We start from the raw sequence: 18,287 nt of genomic DNA on the forward strand, positions 1-18,287 counted from the left end.
GGTGCTGACGAGTTGATGGGTGCAGCACAGCAACATGGCACAAGTATACATATGTAACAAACCTGCACGTTATGCACATGTACTCTAGAACTTAATAAAAAATAAATTACAAAAAATAGGTATCCTTTTAGTTTTTATAACAGCATAACTATAAAACACTATCATTTACATCCAAAACACTCAATAATTTCTTAATATTAGTGTACAAATTTCCTATAGTATTTCATGAATGATTTTTTTTTCTTAACTTGATTTGTCAGGATCCAAACAAGGCCCACCCTTTGCTTTTGGCTGATATAACTCAAGTCTCATTTAATTTGTAAATCTTCTCTTTCTTTTTTGGGGGGAGGTACAAGTAACAAATTAATACATTTATATAATTTGTAAAGATCAAATTAGTGTAACTGGGATATCTATCAACTGAAATATGTGTCTTTTCTTTATGTTAGAAACATTCTTATTACTTTTTCTTCTTCTCTCTCCTTTTCTCCCTCTCTCCTTTTTTTTTTTTTTTTTTTTTTTTTTTTTTTTTTTACCATTTTTTTTTTAAAGAAATCAGGTTATTTGTCCTATAACAGTTTTTCTCAGTTTGGATTTTGGTGGATGCAGTCCCATGGTGTTATTTAACAAGCTCCTTTCTTCCATGCATTTGCTATAAACAGGTATTTAAATCTAAAGGCTTGATTTGATTCACTTTTAATATCTGGGGCATGGATACTTTGTAGGTGGTATTGTATACTTCCATCAGAAGACCTATAATGTTGGCCAGTTTTTTATGTTAATTTAACCAGTAGGTGTATCATGAAACATCCATACAAAATAGTGGTTTCCTATTTCTTTTATTCCATCTTCATTTATTAGAAGAATTAATCTCACATTAACTATTTGGTAATGCAAAGACACAGTTTCTACAAGAACAAGTAACCCTATTTCTTCTCATAGGGAATGGTATTTAGGGAATACAACCCCTGCAAGGAGTGTTTATTGCTAATGGGTTGGTAACTATTTCTAGGCCTTTTCAGTGGACAGACTTAGGAAATACATGTATTTTTTTTTTAAAGGCAGTTTATTACAAGTTTATGCTGATATTTTCAATTCATATTTCGGTTTGCAGAGTTACTTCGCTTTTTAATTTTATATTTGTATCTCTTTTCTCTAATGTTGCAAGACTTTGTTTCTAATGACATTAACATAATTACCATTTGCTTCTGCAGGCTGAGCCTAGAGCCTACATCTCCAGCTCTTTTGGTCATTTTGTAAAGTTCTTAACATCCTCTTTTAAATTCCTCTCTGTAAACTATTTGGGGCAGTCTCTTTCGTCATAAACTGAATCCTGACAGTATAACCTGTGCAGGCAGTAATGAAGGGGCTTTGCATTGTCAGTGCAGTATCTGTGCGGCCACTCAGGGTTAAACCAACTGATGCAAGTGATTGTCTAGTGAGAGAATTGTTGTTAATGTATTAAACAGAGATCGTGATCACTCAGTCTTTGTCATCTCTCTGCAAATCCAAATTCACCAAAATTTGTGCCTCTGTTTTTCAAAAACAGTACTTCTCTCTTTTTATCCCTTTTCCCTAAATCAGACCCTAGGGGATATATGAGTTCAGGCCCTCAACAAGTAATACAGGGTCTTCTCTTAAATGTGGATCCTGGTCATTTTAGTGAAAGTGTTCAGAGACCATTCCATCCCCAACTCTGAGGGGATGAAGAGAATTCTTGGGAGTGAATGCACATGGGCTAGAAGAATTGGAAAGCTGGAATGAGTTTGTTACTCCAGGGGCCTTGAGGACTGCACTGGGCTAGGGCTTTGGATAAGGGACAATTCACATGAGTAGGACATTGTTGTAACTTTCCAAAGTATCTTCATCCTTAGAGCTAAACTTTCCACCTGAGTTATCTGGGAAATGTGTCTTCATGTCAGAGTACACAACGGAGGTATTCTGGGATGGAAAGAAGACAGAAGAACTTATCCTCAAGAAATGTCCTGGAGGTATTGGCTTCTCCTTTTTCACCCAGCTGAACGGTCTGGATCTCAGAATATACCAAGTCATCCCCCGCACCCTTGAGAATGCACTGTGCCATAAAACGTCTACAGCTCCACCAGGGCAGGGCAGCACGGATGGAAAGATGGAATGAGAGGACTTCCTGGACCACCAGTGGGAGGGCTCCTGGTTTCATCTCCTCAGAAGCCATCCCCTGAAGAAAATGGGGCCAATGGAGTGAGCACAAATGGCAGGCTCCATCTCAGACCCAGAAAAGTCTTTGATTTCCACCAGCACCAGCAGTGAAACAGCAGGGCCACAGCCAGAAGAGGAATGCTGAGCAGCCCCTCCGTGGCTCTTACGGCAATAAGGCCATCTCTGTTGCCTGGGGTCTCCATGGAAAAATAACCTGTGTGAGCCTCAGCAGAGAGGTCCAGAACTTGGAATTGCCCTTTCCTTAGCTTGATTGGGTCCTGAGTCATGGGAGAGGAGGAAGTTAAGGGCCTAGGACTCATGAGGACAGCCTGGTCCAGGTTATGGCCTAATTTAACCAATATTTTTGGGTGTCTTCTATGCACTCTCCATTATGGCAGATAAAGTGTACACTGTAGGGAGCAATAAGGATAAGCAGGTTAATAAATAAAACAATGCATAGTCCTAGACCTCAAGAGACATAAAATCTAGTGTGAAGGATTCAAGATGTACCTGATAAATGACTAATTACAAGTACGTGACTGGTAATTTCAGAGGAATAATATGCTATTGGAGTTTGAAATAGGAGGAAGTCACATTTGTTTGTGGGTTTAAGGAAATCCACCTTTGGGGAGAAATTTCTCTCTGAGGACAAAAAGTACCTGGTAACTGAAAAATGGACAATGAATGAAGAGATTGATGAGGCAGAAATATTGATTTAAAAGCCATTTGCTTTGAATTACTAGATAAAACTAAAAGTGTATAAAATAACCCATGGAAAAAATATAAAGATAAAAAAGAAGAGGGCTAAATTGCCCAAGCCTTAACTTGGAAGATATGGACATTTGTTGGTGGGGGTTGGGGAGCATGTCACTCAGGATTAAATGATTAAGTGAAGGGCACTGAGAAAGAAAGATTTAAAGATAATTAAAATAATATCCTATTATGAAAGTAAAAGTCAAAGAGAATTCAACTGGTAAACCCCAACTTAGTGTCTTTAAATGTTCTGGATCCTCGAAATTCCTTTCCACATTGCTGTTAATCTCACACTCCCTTTCACCCTGGTTATTTCCTACCTTCTAGGTCTATTTCTCTTTGGCTGTATATCTACTTCTTAAACCTGACTTGTTATTCAGCTCGGTGTTTTTGATGATTCCAGCATCTGCAAGGCACTTATTGGGCAATTGGCACAGACATAGAAAATCAATTTTAGATTATTTTTAAAACCCTTTTAGAAACAATAAAGCAATATTGTGAGCTAATACTATCACTAATAATAGTTTAATGTGATGAAGAGTAAGTTTTTTTTCAGCAAATTTTCCAGAGCAATTATATGTGATGTAATCCTGAATAGCTTGGAGTATAGATCAGATTTTATATCCAGACAGTTTCAATTTATTTTCTTACTCTTTATATTTGCTAAATATGAAACTTCGAATTTACATACATTATCATCAATGGCAACAATGGCCCAAACATAGGCTTAGAAATTATGGAAAGATCTCTCCATAACACACTACTTTAAGAGCGCCATCATGTGCTAAGTTAATGAATATAGCATACCCCCAAATCGAAAAATTGCCTATTTCAACTTGTAAAATAATGTAGACTGATTTCTAGTTTCGGTTTTGGTTGCATATAGCTTTAGAAGGTTTTTCTAAGTTGTATTCTATAACAAGTTTTAGATATTGTTTGTAAATGTGACTAATATATTATTGTTTTGTTTCTCCAATGAGAAATGAAAGTCAAAAAACACAAGGGAGCGTCAACTCTTAACTATCAAATCATTTTAGTTTTTGCTATCACAATGTGATTATTACAAATTCTGGCATTTTTTTAGGTCTTGTAAATAGTGACATTACTTAAAAGTAACATGGTTTAAAACATTACCATTCTTATGAAAAAAAATTTAAATCATTTAAAGAAGTAATGTTTTTGAAAATTTATGCCTACACAGAAACCTGCACCCGAATGTTTATAGCAGCCTTATTCATAATTGCCAAAACTTGGACACATAATTGTTAAGATGTCCTTCAGTAGGTGAATGGATAAATAAACTGTGGTACATCCAGACAATGGAATATCATTCAGTACTAAAGAGAAATTAGCCATCATGCCATGAAAAGACATGTAGGAAACTTAAATACATATTACTAAATAAAAGAAGCCAATGGGAAAAAGCTACATACTGTATGATTTCAACTATATGACATTCCGGAAAAGGCAAAACTATGGAGACAGTAAAAAAAATCAGTGGTTGTCGGGGATTAGAGGGAAGGAAGGAATGAATAGACAGAGCACAGAGGGATTTTATAGCAGTGAAACTGTCTGTATGATACTGTAATGAATATACACCACTCTACATTTTACCAAACCCCATAGAATGTGCAACACCAACAGCGAACCCTAATCTAAACTAAGGAATTTGGGTGATAGTGATGTATCAATGTAGATTCATTGATTGGAACAAATTATCACTTGTAGTGTGGGCTGTTGGTAGTCGGGGAGGCTGTGGGGTTGTGAAGGAGCAGGTATATGGGAATTCTGAATTTTCTACTCAATTTTGGTGTGAACCTAAAAGTGCTATAAAAAATATAAAGTCTATTTAAAACAAACAAACAAAAATTCATGTGTGCTATTTTCCTCTCTGATGTGGTTTGACTCCGTGTCCCCAGCCAAATCTCATGTTGAATTGTGATCCCCAATGTTGGAGGTGGGCCTGGTGGAATGTGATTGGATCATGGAAGTGGTTTCTAGTGGTTGAGGATCATCACCCTAATTCTGTCTCGTGATAGGGTTCTCATGAGATCTGGTTGTTTAAAAGTGTGTGGCACCTCCCCTCTCTCTCTTCCTTTTGCTCTGGCCATGTAAGATCACTTGAGCCCAAGTGTTTGAGACCAGCCTAGGATACATGGTGAGACGCCTCATCTCTAATAAATAAATAAATAAACATCTTTTAAAAAAGAAATGTTCTGTAAATATCTATTAGGTTCATTTGGCCTACAGTGCAAATTAAGTCTTACATTTCTTTGTTAAATACCAGTCAGGATGATTTGTCCCATGCTGAAAGTGCAGTATTGAAGTCTCCACACATTATTTTATTAAAGTCTATCTCTGTCTAAATTTAGCTCTAACAATATTTCCTTTATTAATCTGGGTACTCCAGTATTGGGTTCATATATATTTAAAATTGTTATATCCTCCTGCTGAATTGACCACTTTATCACATAATGACCTTCTTTGTCTCTTTTTAGAGTTTTTATCTTGTTATCCATTTTGTCTAAAAAAAAGTATAGCTACTCCTGCTCTTCTTTTCTCTTTTTTGGTTTCCATTTGCATAGAATATTTTTTTCCATCCCTTTATTTTCAGTCTATGTATGTCTTTAGAGGTGAAGTATGTTTCTTGTAGGCAACAGAGATTATTGGGTCTTTTTTTTTTTTTTTTTTAAATCCATTTAGCCACTGTGTCTTTTGATTGGAGAGTTTAGTCTATCTACATTCAATGTTATTATTGATCAGTAAGGACGTCCTCCTGACATTTTGTTATTTGTTTTTCAGTTATTTTGTAGTCTTCTCTTCCTTCCTTTCTTTTTTTCCTGTCTTTCTTTTTCTGAAGGTGATTTTCTCTGGTGGTATGTTTTCTTTTTTTTATTTTCTGTATATCTGTTGGTTTTTTTACTTAAGGTTACCATAAAGCTTGCAAATAGCATCTTATAACCCACCATTTAAATTAATGACAACTTAACACTGATTGCATAAACAAATAAACAAACAACCAAAGAGAAAACTAATAAGAACTTTACACTTTAACTTCACCCTCCCCCTTTTAACTTTTCTTGGTTTCTATTTATATCTTCTTATACTATCTCTGGCTTGAAAAGTTGTAGTTATTATTTTTAATCAGGTCATCTTTTAGTCTTTGTACTCAAGATATGAGTAGTTTTCACATCACAATTACAGTGTTATAATATTCTGTGTTTTTCTGTGTACTTACTATTACTAGTGAGTTTTGTACCTTCACATTATTTCTTATTTCTCATTAACATCTTTTTCTTTCATATGGAAGAACTCTCTTTAGCATTTCTTGTAGGACAGGTCTGATATTGATGAAATTCTCTGGTTTTTGTTTTTCTGGGAAAGTCTTTATTTCTCCTTTCATGTCTGAAGGATATTCTCAATGAATATACTATTCTAGGATAAAAGTGTGGTTGTTTTTGTTTTTCTTCAGCGCTTGTAATATGTTATGCCTCTGTCTGCTGACCTGTAAGATTTCCACTGAAAAGTCTGCTGCCAGACGTATTGGACCTCTTCGTACTTTTTTTTTTCATTCTCTCTCTCTCTCTCTCGCTGCCTGTAGAATTCTTTCTTTATCCTTAACCTTTTGGAGTTTGATTATTAAATGTTTTAAGGTAATCTTAATTTGGTTAAATTTGGTTGGTATTCTACAATGTTCTTATAGGCTATTGATATCTTTCTGTAGGTTTGGGAAGTTCTCTGTTATTTTCCCTTTGGATAAACTTTCTACCCCTATCTCTCTCTACACATCCTCTTTAAGGCTAATAACTCTCAGATTTGTCCTTTTAAGGCTATTTTCTAGACCCTGTATGCATACTTCATATTTTTAATACTTTTTTATTTTGTGCCCTCTGGCTGTGAATTTGCAAATAGCCTGTCTTCAAGCTCACGTATTCTTTTTTTCTGCTTGATGAATTCTGCTGTTAAGAGACTCTAATGCATTCTTCAGTATATCAACTGCATTTTTCAGCTCTAGAATTTCTGCTTAATTATTTTTAATTATTTCAATCTTTTTATTAAACTTGTCTGATAGAACTCTGAATTCCTTCTCTATGTAATCTTGAATTTCATTGAGCTACCTCAAAACAGTTATTTTGAATTCTCTGTCTGAAAGGTCACATATCTCTGGGATGGGTCACTAATGCCTTATTTAGCTCATTTGGTGAGGTCATGTTTTCCTGTTTTCCTGGATGGTCTTGATATTTGTGGATGTTCTTCTGTGTCTGGGCATTGAACAGTTAGGTATTTATTACACGCTTCTCAGTCTGGACTTGTGTTTACCTGGCCTTCTTAAGAAGGTTTTCCAAGTATTTAAAGGGATTTGGGTGTTGTGATCTAAATTGTTGATCACTTCAGCTTTATCTGCATTAGGGACATGCCAAGTTCAATAATGGTGTGACTCTTGCAGACTTGTAGAGGTACTGTTTTCTTGGTCTTGGGTAAGATCTGAGAGAATTCCCTGAATTACCAGGTGGAGACATTTGTTCTCTTCCCTTACTTTCCCCCAAACAAAGAGTCTCTTTCTCTATGATGACCTGCCTGGAGCTGGTAAGGGGTGACATGAGTAGCCCTGTCTGCCACTACTAGAACTGTGCTGGGTCAGGCCTAAAGCCAGCATAGCACTGGATCTTGCCCAAGGCCCACAGTGACCACCACCTGACTGCTGCCTGTGTTCACCCAGGATAAAAGGCACTACAGTCAGCAGGTGGCAAAACCCTTTAGGCTTGTATGCTTCTCTTCAAGGTGGCAAGGTCCTCCTTGGCCCAGACAGGTCTGGACATGCCATCCAAGAACCAGGGTCCAAGGTTAGGAACCTTAGGAATATATCTGGTGCTCTATTCTATTGTGGCTGAGCTGGCATCCAGGCTGCAAGACAAAGTCCTTCCCCTCTCCTTAAGCAGAGAAGTCTCTTCCCATGGCCACCACTACCCTCAGCTCACAGAGAATACTGCCTGGCTACTACTGATGTTCACTCAAGGCCTGAGGGCTCTTCAGTCAGCTTGTGGTGAATGCTTCCAGGCCTGTATCTCTCCCTCAGTGCAGTGGGCTCCCTTCTGGCTCAGGGCAGGTCTGTAAATGCCATTCAGTAGTCAAGGCCTGGAATCAGGGACTCCAGGAGCCCACTTGGTGCTCTACCCCACTGTGGTCAACCTGCTATTAAAGCTGCAGGACAAAGTCCCGTTTACTCTTCCCTTTCCTTTCCTCAAGCAGAAGGAGCCTCTCCCCATAACCACCACAAGCTGGAATATGGTGGATCACACCTGAAGCCTGTATTGCTCTGAGTCTTACCCAAGGCCCATGGTGAGTACTTCCTGGCTACTACTGCTGATTATTCAGGGCCCAACGGCCTTATAGTCAGCATGTGATAAATCTTGCCAGGACTAGGTCCTTCCCTTCAAGACTGTGGGTTCCCTCTGACCCACGGTGTGTTTAGAAATGTGATCTGGAAGATAGGGCCTGGCATGGGGTCCTCAGGACACTGGCTGGCTTCCTCTTCTGCTGTAACTGGGCTGGTATCCAAGTTACAAAGTTTACTTTCTTCTCTTGTCTCCTCAAGCAGTAGAAAGGAGTCTCTTTTGGAGCCATGATCTGCCCTGCCTGGGGTTGGGGGAGAAGTGATGCCAGCACTCCCTTAGTCACTCCAGCTGGTGTCTCACTAGGTCATGTGCACCCCAAGTTCTCTGGAGCCCTGCACCACAACAGGACTTGCCCAAGAATTGCAGTCCTTGTGGCCTAAACTGCCTTTCAAGTTTACTTAGTATTCCAGAGTACTTCAGCCCATGGTGGTGGAGCTACCAGAACTCAGCTTCTGACTGCTGGGATGGAAAATTTGCCTCTGGCTAGGACTGGTCTAAATGCTTCCACTGTGGACACTGGCTGAGTTCTGCCCCATGATGCTTTCTACTGTGACAGGGCAGCACTGAGTTCCCACGCAAAGTCCCACAATCACTGTGCTCTCCCTGCCCCAAGCACACAGATTATCTCTCCATGCCATGTGACTGCTGATGAGGTATAGGGGAGGGGTGGTGTCAGCAATTCAAGGCCATCTTTTCTACCCTCTTCAGTGCCTCTTTCTTTAATATGATGTTAAAACCAGGTACTGTAATCATTCACCCGATTTTTGGTTATTATAAAGGTGCATTTTTGTGTAACTACTTGTTCAGTTTGGTATTCCCCTCTGCAAGATAATTGCTGGAGGCTTCTAGTTGACCATCTTGCTTTGCCAGTCTAAAATTAATGCACTTTTTAAGCTGATTTTCTATGAAGAATAATACTGTGATTTATGCTACCGTAGTTTGACATTTTCTGCATATCAAGTGACCAAGTTCATTAATTTCCTACTATTAAGAGAGTGTTTTGCCATTGTTTTGGGAAAAAAAAAAAGTATCAATTGGTTTAACAAAAACACTTAATTTGATGACTGTTTCATTTCTAAATGATGCTAAATATTCTGATAATTGGCTTCACGCCAGTGACTGACAGTGTTATACAAAGATAACACACAACTCCAATAAAATACAATATCCACATGTTGATTATCACATTTATGTGTTTACAGTCCATATTTGTGGAGGAAATAAATACATTCATCTTCAACAACTTTCTTTGTCTACCCAGTCATGGCCAGACCCATCTATCTGTTGTGATCTTGTAAATTTCCTTATTCCCGCCATCTTATCCTATCTTTTAAAAATTCTTATCTTTCGTTCCTAACACTAGCCTTGGGTCTTCCTAATACTAACCCCAGATTTTCTAAATCTGAAGTTTAGCGCAGTCTCTGTTAGAATTTTGAAATCAGTCCCTGTCACCAGACAATCACAGATGAATGTGAAAATTCTAGCAGTCCTTGGAGGCAAGGCATTGGAGCCCATATATTCTGTGAGTCCTCCCCACTAACAAAGGAGAATCAGATAACCTCTATTAGTGCTTTGGCTCATTTATATTCAGTTGTTTTTTTTTTTTTTTTTTCTTGCACTACTTGAGGAGGTTCCTTTACACATGTTAAGTCCAAGCTGAATAATGACATCATTCCAACTAGCAACATAACTACCACTCACTTAAACTTTTGGGATACCTTTCCTGCATGTAATCAGTTCATTTGAATCATGCCCATGAAAAAGTTCTTCCGCTATGTTGATAACCCAGTTATTTACAATCTCTTTTCCACCCTTCATAGTTTGTGGCATTTAAAAAACATAATGCAATAAATGTTCATCATAAAAAATGTACAGAATGCATAATGGTTTTTAAAATGAAGTAAATGTCTATTCTCTTAAAAAGGTAAATTTTATATTACCTCCCTGTGTCATCCTTCATATTGGCATGTCTATATCACATCTGAAAAAAATGCACAGAAGTTATCAGGCACTATACTTTATTCTTTTTGAACATCTCTCTTGTTATCTAGGTGGAAGTTGATACATCAACTCTTATTGCTAAACATCTTTTCACTAGAAGTTGGATTTAATTTATTTAAAGCCCCGAGGGCAGAATAATCAATACAAAGTTCAATTGAAAAAGTTGTCAAGAACATGAGTGAGACAGTATTTCTTTATCAGTCTACTTAATCACCCATCCTTATTGAGTGGACCAATTAGTTGGTCAAACCATTAATCAATTCACTGAATTAAATTATTTCATCACATGGATGGACCAGGCAAGTCATTTAAGTAAGCAAACTAGGGGTAGGGAAATGGAGAAACTATGGCAAATTACAGAAGGAAGGTTTCATAGAAAGGGGGCAACACCTCTTTATTCCTCCTGAGAAACTTGGAAACTAGGCTTTGTCATACATTTAGATTTGTTGAAAGTCAGAAATCTGATTTTTAAGCAAAATATCCACATTTTAATTAGGCAATTTCAATTCCCCCCCCCGCCCCCCCGTCCCCCAGGCTGGAGTGGCACCATCTCGGCTCACTGCAAGCTCCGCCTCCCGGGTTCACGCCATTCTCCTGCCTCAGCCACTCGAGGAGCTGGAACTACAGGCGCCCGCCACAATGCCCGGCTAATTTTTTGTATTTTTTTAGTAGAGACGGGGTTTCTCTGTGGCAGCCAGGATGGTGTCTATCTCCTGACCTCGTGATCCTCCCGCCTCAGCCTCCCAAAGTGCTGGGATTATAGGCGTGAGCCAACACGCCCAGCCCCGCAATAAATTTATAATCTATAAATTATGACACTTTTCAAGGAAGGTTTCCTTTCTATGAAATCTTCCTTCTGTAATTTGCCATAGTTTCTCCATTTCCCTACCCTTAGTTCGCTTACTTAAATGACTTGCCTGGTCCATCCATGTGATGAAATAATTTAATTCAGTGAATTGATTAATGGTTTGACCAACTAATTCGTCCACACAATAAGGATGGGTGATTAAGTAGACTGATAAAGAAATATTGTCTCACTCATGTTCTTCATAACTTTTTCAATGAATAAATGATCTATAGATCAGATATGCCAATCAGACCACTGGTTTTTGACTCATAATTATAAACTATGGGGCAATCCTAAGTATCTTTTCCAATGCATAGTGTGAACACACATTTTGCAACAATACCTACCTCCACAGGCACATAGACAATGTCATTATAAAGAATATATTTGACATGAAGAATAAGATATACATACAAGTATGCACACATGCATATACACGTGTGTATATAGGGATGTGTATGCAATCCTTCCTTAGCCATAGCCAGAACTAGGAAAATAAAATGGTGCCACCAACAAAAATAAATCTGATTCTTACCACACAATCAATAAGCCTTCCAAAACCTCTTCATGTTCCAGAGGGTTCGTAGGGTGTATCATATTCTAAAATTTCTGATCACAATCTTTTAATCTTTAGTTTCATCAATTGTTCCTTCCCTTTTTGTCCCTTTTCTCATCAAAAGGCTGTATCAGGTGATTCTTATCATGGAACCACCACACCAGCCCAGGATTTCACCCTATTCATCCCGACTCAATAAACTGAAGTGGAGCATGGGACTCTGCATTTTTAATAAACGACCTGTGTGGTTCTGATGCAAGTGGTCCACCTATATATTTTGACAAATGCAGATATGTATTCCTTCCATTTCTAGTCCTCTAGTACTGCCCATCTGTCTTCTTTCCTTACTACTTATTTATCTCACCCAGAAATCCATATGCTCTTTCAATCCAAAGACCCCCCTCATATTTCCTCAATTCTGTAAAATTCTACCTGTGAGCTTTGTGTCTTTCCTCCATTTCTTTAATGCTGTGGAATCAAGTACTGCTCCTGAACTTCAGCTTACCTGTAGCACGATCCTTCTGACCCAGACTATCTGCCTGAATTGCCGCTTTACCCTTTTTGATATTGTGTTCTCCCTATAATCAGAGTTATCTCTGATTGTCTACTTTTGGACTTCTCCTGAGATGAACAATGGGCTTCTTCTCACAACTATTTCTGTGGCCTATCCCAACCCCTGCCCTGTCCATTCAGGTCATCCAATCTCTCTCTGGGGCCAAGTCATACCCAGCCTGGCCCTTTAATAAAGATAATAATAATTTTAGAAAAACTTCCCATTCCAGTTTTACAAGCTCGACAGCCCAGCAATATAGCTGATCTTAGTGATCAGCAGAATTAACAATCAGAGAAAGATCTTAGGAAGTAAAATTGGTGAAGTTATGATTAACCATTACACGTTAAAAAAAAAAAAAGAAGCTCAGTCTCACTTCATTCATTCATTTGACAAATATAGATTGAGTATTTTGTCTAAAGGATACACTACACTAGACACAAGGACAAAGGAATGAGCAAAAGATATAAAGTTCCCTGTCCTCGACAAGTTTGTATTCTAGTGAGAAAGACAGATAATAATAAAAAAATAAATATTTAGTCTTTCCTTCATAGCATCATCTATCATAGTATAGGCTATACAGAGTGACAAGGGAAAGGGCAGGGATAAAGAAAAGGGTTGAATTCCACATAGGATGGTTAGACATGGCTCAGTGGCACAGTGGTCTATCAGCAAAAACACAAGGAAGTGAAGGAGCAAGCCATGAGGATACCAGAGGAAAGAGTTTTCCAGACAGAGGAAAGAGCAAATGCAAAAGTCCTGAGGCAAGAGTATATTTGGTGACTGAGGAACAGCAAAGGAGGCCAATATGACAGGAGTGAAGTAAGCAAAGGAGAGATGAGAAGGAGACAGGGTCAGAGAGATAGCAGGGGCCAGATCATACAGAACCCTGTCAGTCATTGTAAGCACTTTGGATTTTATTCTGAGTGGGATAGGAAATACTGAAAGCCATCATTTTGACCAGTAGATGATATAATGGGACATATTTAAATGGGAGTACGTTGGTGGGAGAGTAGGATATGGACTGAAGGTGAGCAAAAATGGAAGCAAAGACTAATTAGGATAGTATGGCAAAAATCCAGGAAAGAGACAATGGTGGCTTCAGTGCTGGCAGCAGTGGTGGCGAAAGTGGTAAAATTCTGATATATTTTCAAGATAGATCTGCCTGGATTTACCAATGGATTAAATGTGCAGTATGAGAAAAGAAAAATGTCAAAATGGCTCCAAATAGTGACTTATGCAATTGACATGCTAGAATTGCCTTTTATGTAATTGACAAGTCTGGAGGAGAAGCAGAATTGAGTACAAGAAAATAATTCAGTGTGGATATATTAAACTTGAGATAACCGTTAGACATATAAATAGAAATTTTCATGAACAATTGGGTTTACAGCCTGGATTTCAGAGAGATTTTGGCTGAAAATGTGAACTGGGTGCTATCATCGTATAGATTATATGAAAAGCCAAAAGAATTAGATGAGATTAACTGGTGTTGACTGAAAAGAAAAGAGGTCCAAAGAATGAGCCCTTGAGTAATCCAACATTAAGAAAACAAAGAAATGAAAGAGAGAGGCGGGAAGAGAACCAGCAAAAGAGACAGGAATGAGCAAACAGTGAGATAGAAGGGAAACTAGGAGAGAATTGCTGACCTGGTGACCCAGAAGCCAAACAGAGAACATGCAAGAAAAAGGACATAATCAGTGAGATCAATAGTGTTGAGAAGTCAAATAAGATAAGGACCAAGAATTGACCCTTGCACTCATCAATGCCATAGTCATTAGGGATTTTTATCAGAGATGCTTAAAAGAGGTGATAGAGACTAATACCTATTTGACTTTAGTTGAAAAGAGAAAAAAAAATAGGCAACACTTTGAGGACTAGTTACAACTTTATTGTAATTACAGCTTTGTTCCACACAACCTCCTTGAAATGTTCTGCATTCATTAAGTGTTCCAAAGCTGTGTCTGAGAAAAGGTGGACTTAACACGCCATCCATGGAACAGGATGATTTTATAGGACTTAACACTGGGTGAAATGCAGAGCTGCAGAATAACTACAGTCAGTGCCATGAATATTTCGTACCCTTTAAGGACTTAAATTAAATTTAATACTTCCTGCAACTGCATTAGATGCAAAAAGAGAGGGCAGTCTATAACTACCACTTACTTTAATGAAATTACCTATAACCTGATTCTTTGCTAAAAGTAGCAACCAATTTTATTCCACATGTATCTTAGGTAACAGTAGGAGGAAATTACTACGTGATGTTCTCTTTGGTAACCTGAAACCAATGAAAGCATATTATCCTCAAAAAGTGTATTGACTCAGTACAATGTGTGAAGCAATGATGCATTGACATATAGATGTTTTTCCCTTTAAAAGTCTCCAAATGTCAAATTTCATTTATCAACTCTTAAAGTGCCATGGAGAGTAAAATAGGAATACCTACAGATATAAAATATGTTATTTCATTAAGAATGTGAAAGAAGTCATTACTGCTTCCCATTAAATAACCATATTCTTTGTGGCTTACAGAAAGAACAGCAGGCTCCTTATGCTCTCTGAAAATTTGAGCCCCTTCAAAGAGTTATTAGGTTGGTAAAGAAAAACCATCCATTAAATTCCTAAGAAGAGGGAGTATTGCTCAAATTGATGATTTTCTGTCATGACTGTCTTTTTTTCTTTCTTCTAATTGTTCTACAAAACTGAATTTAGGGATAAACTCTTTAATTATAAGGATACTTAGGTCCCATATCCCTATTATCTCCAGAAAAATATATATAAGGAACAGGCTTTGAAGATATAGTTACTAAATATCAACCTACCAAAAGGTAGAAGAGTACTAATTATATACTATGTTCTGCACTATTTACTTTTATGTCTAGAATTTCATTATATTCCTCCCCAAACTTTGCAAGTTAAATGTAATAGGTACTGTTCTAAAAATAAGGAAGCTGAAGCTCACAGAGATTAAATGATCATCCAGTAACATACAGCTACTAAGACAGAAGAGTGGTAGCTTTGATACATAAATGAGAAAACTTTGAATTACATGTCCATGAGTGCGAGAAAGGATTTTTTAAAATTAAGCTGAGCATAACACTATGGAATGTTATGTCATCATAGATGAGAGAAAATGTACTTGCTTTAATTGCTTTGAGTAAAAGGACATTGTCAAAATACTAAATCATTGTATTCTATTGCACCATGACCAGTATTCTTTCTCCCAGTTTAGGTAAATAAAAGTTTAGAATTAGAGACTAAGGAAGAGATAACCAGAATCTCTCCACAAAATAAGATTAAGTTTAGCAAGGCAGCCATCCCTGTTTTTATTAGTCAAACTCCAAGATAAAAGCCCCAATGCTCTCTTGCCCCAGAAAGTTGATTCTTGAGCACGTCATCCATACAGATGCTGCATGTTCTTACACTTGAGTACCCTGCTTCCTCCCACCTTCCGAGACCTTCACTCTGCCCTCTAGAGTACCACCAACTATGCTCAACCTCTTCTCTGATTTTCTTTCTTGCCTTAAAAGCTCAGCTCTCTCCTCATATGTGATTCCTTCTATAGCTCTCAAAATAATGGATCTTTATTCTGTGTACAGCATGCATGTCAGTGTTCAGTAGAGGGATTGTTATCCTCCTGCCTCCCAAATGCTGCTGCACATCACGACTCACACTCTTGTGGAAAATTCTGTCCCTCTGAGACTCATTCATTCATTTATGCCTTAACTCATTCAATAGATACTTATAAAGCTAGGGTTGAGTGTCAATAGTTTTTTTTTTTTTTTTAAGCTCTAGGGGTATGAAAGACATTACGTGACTTGATCATCCACTTTCCCTCCCAGCTGCAGCCATTATAAACTTCTAGATCATGGTATATCACTCAAGGAAGATTTTGACATCTAGCTTACAGTCCTGCTCTCCAACCTCGTATTTGTTTACAGGATAAGTTTTCTTCCCTCTGGGGAAGGAAAAGAAGGCAGATAACCTGGTCTAATTTCCTCTTCAACTGGACCTCTAGGTAAATAGATTAATATTTGCGAGTAGTCTTTAAATATACAATGACCTTAGCAAGATGTCTTTGGTTAAGGATTACTGATAATAAATAAATCTAATATCAGTTATGTGAGTCATGGCTACCTGGAGAATGTCAGGCAACTTGTATAATTGTCAGCATTATAGAACTAGCGACATAAATACACTCTGCTATGTGAGGTAATTATCTCCTCCCTTGGAGGCCCCATTTTTTACCCAGAACCAGAGACTACAAAAGCAACAAAGGAAGGAAGTGCCAGTGTAACCATGTGGGATGTCTCAGACACCTCTCTTATTTGTCTCTGCTTCTTGATTGCCTATATCCCTGAATCATTTGGAAATCTGGACATGGAGTATGATATCAGATATGTATGAGTCTAATGTGACAATTCAATCCTGGTTTTAGCTAAGGCTCCCACCTCTATCATTCCATACACTTACACACAATTCCTCATTAAAGTTAATTTACCAGTTACCATCTTGTTGTCAAAACTACTGGGCATTCACAGTCAACTTACATGACCCATCACCTCTCCATTTCACTCAACACTGATGACTACTCCCTTCTGTCTGGAAAATACCATCCTTGGCCTCTCTGCCAAATGTGAACAGTTGAATTATTGCCTTCAATGCTTCACACTGCCCTGCATCTATACCTTCCCCGCAGTCTCAACATGGTCAGAGTATATTTCCATACCTCCTAGATTTTGGGTTTCTCTAAGTGTCTACTTTGGCCATGGAATGAATGATTTGGAAATGATAGTGCATCAGTTCCAATCTAGCAACTTCTTCTCTTGTACTCATACTTCTGTCAAGGAAACACACTCCAGCTGGCCCTGCCTTGGGGAATTGGAGAGATACATAAAGCAGAACCTCACCAGCCAACTCCAAGATTCTCATTCAAAGCAGAGCCATCCCAGTCATGAAAGCCTGAAGCAGAACTATGTAGCCACAGATTGGCCCTATACCCCAGCCAAATTGTGAGCATAAATGACTGTTCTTTTAATCATGGATTTTGGGGCTGATGTATGTATTTCCAAAGATTGACATAAAATACCACAGACTGGGTGGTTTAAACAGTACAAATTTATATTTCCCCAATTCTGAAGGCTAAAAGTTCAAGATTAAGGTGTTAACAGGTTTATCTGAAAATTGCAGATGACTGCCTTCTGCATCCTCACGTGGTTTTTTCTTTGTGTATATGCATTCCTGGTGTCTCTTTGTGTGTCCAAATTTTATTGTCTTATCCTCTTATAAGGATACCAGTCAACTGTCTAATTTTAACTGAAAAACCTCTGTAAAGGATTTATCTCCAAACACAGTCACATTCTGAGGTACTGTCATTTAGGGCTTCAACATATGAATTTTGGAAGGACACAAGTCAGCACATAACATTATGTTACATGGCATTATTATGACAATAACTGACTGATACACGACAATCATCTGGCTTCTTCCTACTTCTCTGACCTTTTATTTCTTCTACTTAGCTATTAAATGTAAACGACTTCAAGACTCTATCTTAGGCCTCCCTTTCACACTATACTGTAATTCCAGGCCAGATATTCAACAGGAGGAGGTTTTGTCCCCCCACCCCACCTAGAGATGTTTGGCAATATCTGGAGACGTTTTTGATGATCACAACTGGGGAAGGTGTGCTACTGACATCTAGGGGAGACAGCCGGGATCCTGCTATAAGATGCACAATGCATGGAATAAATAGCTCCCCTACAACAAAGAATTAACCAGCCCAAAATGTCAATGGTGCTTAGATTAAGAAACCCTCTTCTCCCATTCTGTAGGTTGCCTGTTCACTCTGATGGTAGTTTCTTTTGCTGTGCAAAAGCTCTTTAGTTTAATGAGATCCCATTTGTCAATTTTGGCTTTTGCTGCTGTTGCTTTTGGTGTTTTAGACATGAAGTCTTTGCCCATGCCTATGTCCTGAATGGTACTACCTAGGTTTTCCTCTAG

Source organism: Mandrillus leucophaeus, unplaced genomic scaffold, assembly GCF_000951045.1.
Source record: "Mandrillus leucophaeus isolate KB7577 unplaced genomic scaffold, Mleu.le_1.0 Scaffold149, whole genome shotgun sequence".
NCBI lineage: Eukaryota > Metazoa > Chordata > Mammalia > Primates > Cercopithecidae > Mandrillus > Mandrillus leucophaeus.